Below are 4161 nucleotides of genomic sequence, written 5' to 3'. Positions count from 1 at the left end.
AAAAAAAAAAAAAAAAAAAAAAAAACTGTATAATTGTGATGTACCTGCTTCGAAGAAAAACGCTTAGAATTCCTCGAAACGAGTATACAAGTGCAGAATACTAGGTACTTATTTTTTTTTTTCTTTTTTTTCTTATTTTTCTTGGTACTTACTGAAAAATGTTACGATGCCAATTGTTTTTTTTTTTTGTCCTCTTTCCTCTCTTTTATTTCTCCCCCTTCCCCTTGAATTTGGATTCCTTTTCTTTGGTATTGGTTTAACTACAAAGTATAGATATTTCTAATGGAGGCAGTTCGAACGTCGTCCGTTGGAAGGATGTTGCAATATGATAATACACAGCCTCTCGATGCAATTTTAATATTTAGAATAATGCATATTAATTTTAGAGAGAGAATTAGTGTCGATTAGTACAAAATGTTGTATTTAATAAGATTTCGACAATGGCTGCACCGTTTTAATATTGAAAAATAATAATAATAATAATAATACTTTCGACGAATTCACGTCAAATGGACAATTAATCGGGCAATTAATCGTTTCGTTACATTTGATAGATTTGAGCAAATTGTGATACGAGTAATGACATTTATTTTTTCGAAGCCTTTCGTTATTTTTCTTTCTTGATTAGTTGTAAAAAAAACCTAACTGTCTCAATCTTCTTCTTTTCTTTCGTTGGTTTTGATCTTTGGAAAAGCACGAATCTTTGGAAAATCCCCTTCCAAATAACTTCTCATCGCAAATGCAGAATTACACACGAATCTTCGAAGCAGCGTGCACGAATAATCGTTTATATGAATGTCATAGTCTTAGTTTCGCTAGTTGAAGAGAAGAAAGAATGTTTTAGACCCTTGCTCAATAAATAAATTATTAATTTCGATGTCACGAATTATACATTGATATTAATTTTAAGTTAAATTCCCAAAGCAAGATAAGGTCGACCATTTTCGCGAGATCGAATCGAGAATCGAATCGAATCGAATACATATGTACATGTAGGTACGTACATAACTATGAGTGAACATGTGCATAATAGTATATTACTCCGAGACGAGCAACGGATTTTCGTATCGTTCGTTAACGATAATTGTGAACGAATCGTGATTATCCATCCGGTCGACATCTATCAAAGTCACGTTCAATATGGTGTTTATTTTGCGTATCTGTTTCGCGTCAGTATTTTCGAATAAATCTCGCGAAGTTTGTCTTGCGCGCGTGTCTAAAATTGCATTCTTAAACTCGCGCCGATTTCCGTCGATTTCCGCTCACTCTTTCAAGAAATCTTCTTTCAAGAAAGAAATGGCAAGAAGGATCTCCGTCGGAGCTTCGTTTCAAATAAAATATTTGTCTCGCAAAGTTAGACACACAGGACCACGTTTTCATAAAAGTAGAGATAAGACCTGAGCTTAATGTATTCTCTCGTGAAACCGTGTATAAAACTCCTGTTTGTACCTTACTAGTTTACTATGACGCTATTATAGATTTACGTATAGAGGAATTGAAAGTGAAAGAAAGAGAAAAAGTAAGGTCGAATAAGTAAGATGAGAACAAGAGAGCGCGCGAGAGAGAAAGAGCGAACGAGCGAGCGAGCGAGCGAGTGAAAGAAACGAAAAGAAAACAGATAAAGAGATAGGGGTGTTTAGTGTCCATTCGAAGATCACGTTATAAGCTCTTTATTTTTTTCGCTGCGAAGCGACGAGAAATTAGTGTGTTAGTATGATTAGTAACAAAGAATGCGTATAATTATTGTGCTTTCGCTTCGAAAATATTTCATAATTCTACTTAGATTGTTTTATGGCGTTATCGAATAACGCCGTTTGGTGAAAGACTATATCAGCAAGGCTGGTGATTAGACTTCGGTTAGTTTCCTTTTTTATGTTAAGCATGACAACGGTTTAGCAAAATGTGTTTTACTGAAAGTGTCCTTCCTATGTAAATTTACTTGTTTGTCCTCATAAATTATAAATAAATAATATCTTTCGTGTTCACGTACCTGCAGTCCTTTAATTCTCCTTCGAAATAAGTGATTAATGAAAAAGGTATGTAATAAATATTATATCGTATTATATCATAAAAGTAATTAAAAATTTGTTGAAATATAATTTGTCTACATTATACGTTCCGCAACATTAAATCCAAACTGAAAAATTGTCTTCGATCAGTGAAAAATGTTTCTTCGTCAATTTGTTCGACTTTGAATGAATCAAAAATGAATCAAGCTGTAAAATGATTTTTTTTTTTTTTTTTTTCATAAAATTATAACAATTTGAACATTTAGTGCCCGAATATCAATGGGAGTCATTGGAAGTCCCATCATGCAGCCTCCTCGTGGTGTACCTCGGATTATTCCAATATCGGCGATATAGCACATTTTTGATTCAAAGTTAAATAAAGACGAAGGAAAATCATACCTCAAATTTTAAAGAGTAGTTGTAAAGACCCTCTAGAGAGATTATACCAATCTCAAAATATGCAGTAAATTTTTGTTCTAAAAAAAAATTTTTAACATCCCTAGGGACGTTATTTTAAATTTGTAAAAATTTCGAAAAGAAGAGATATATACAATTTTTCACCCGTTACATGACGTAAAAATATTGCAAACAAAAAAATTACAAATGAATTCTGACAGTAGTAACTTCATTCTTTAAATTGAGCGTTTTTTTTTTTTTTTTGTTTTTTTTAAACAAAATTTTGGGCGACTTTTTATTACTAAATTATAAAGTTACTAAGTTATAAAGTTATAAAGTTACGAGAGTTTGAAGATCGACAATTTTTCGGTTAAGATTTAATGATTCTTTAATTTTGTAGAGTTCTGTATAAAAATAATATGTAACTAAATTCTTTTTCTCTTATTTTATTAATTTGCATTATTTCTATCTTTAAAACTTTCTGAATGCAAAGCAGAAATAAGAATTATATAATAATTTAAAATTTAAATTATATATTTTTTCAAATTTATATATAGGTGCACAAAGTATTGGCACAAGGCGGTATTATCGATTAACATTTTTCTCGTAAATAATATTTCTAAAAAAAGTGAAAAAAGAAAAGTTAATTTAACATTTTTTATTGCCAACATGATTTTTTATACTTGCAATGTTGTTCGAGAAACGAAAATGACCTCCAATTTTTTGAAGTCAGTTTTTTAAATTAAATAACATATTTTTTGATCCACCAATCGATACACTTTGTCATTCTTTGTGAAAAAATATTAACTTATTTATTTCGAAAAGTTATTAGTACTTTAGGAGATATTTAAACTTTAATTTTATATAATCTATGCATGAAAGACATTTTATCTTTCACAAGTTAGAAATTAGAGAATGATGAACTGCATCGATTAATAGATTGAAAAGTGTATCATTTCACTAAAAAAAAAACTAAAGATCATTTTCGTTTTTTGAACAACAGCGCAAATATAAAAAGTTAGAGTACGCAATCATGTTGATCATAATAAATATTAAAACTTTTTCCTCTTTCATTTTTTTCAAAAACATATCATTTGCAAAACAAACACTGATCAATAATATCTTACATGTAATATATATCGCATCCTTGCGAACAAAATATGTTTTTTAGTTAGTCGAAAAAATATATTTTTCAGGGGAAGCGAAAAAAACTGATTTTGAACAAAATTATTAATTTTTATTAATTAAAGAAACAGCGCAATTCAAAATAGTATAATATTTATATACATAATTGTATAATTATAATTGATCAAGAGCTGTTTCTATTTCAACATTTTTATAATGATAACTTGAAAATTGTGTTTCATGTCACTTTCTTTATAAGGATGTGATATTGTACATAAATGTAAATAAAAGTAAGTAGTCTTTATTGAATATTTCAGTATGTCTTAATATAAAAAATGAAATGTTGCAATTATTTAATTTTAATTAAAATTATTTTAATTTTTAAACAGGAAGAGGATACTCCGGATAGTGCTCATTGTCTATCGAGATGCGGATTTTAGAAAATACTGACGATTGTAAAAGGACCAAGTATAAAATATACTAAATCTTCAAAAATATACTAAATCCTTATTTGGAAAAGATGAGAAAAGACAAGAAACAGGATACATATGCGTATATATATATATATATATATATATATATATATATATATATATATATATATATATATATATATATATATATATATATA

At 28.7% G+C, this 4161-nt stretch overlaps 1 protein-coding gene across 3 annotated transcripts in view; it reads left to right on the top strand.

Moving 5' to 3' along the window:
- The window catches only part of LOC122537409, a 41364-nt gene that overhangs the window by 21207 nt on the left and 15996 nt on the right, over positions 1–4161 (top strand). The window lies entirely within an intron of this gene.

The sequence above is a fragment of the Frieseomelitta varia genome, unplaced genomic scaffold, assembly GCF_011392965.1.
Source record: "Frieseomelitta varia isolate USP_RPSP 00005682 unplaced genomic scaffold, Fvar_1.2 scaffold_907, whole genome shotgun sequence".
NCBI lineage: Eukaryota > Metazoa > Arthropoda > Insecta > Hymenoptera > Apidae > Frieseomelitta > Frieseomelitta varia.
The sequence above is the reverse complement of the archived record's forward strand: the minus strand, read 5'-3'. Positions and strand labels throughout refer to the sequence as shown.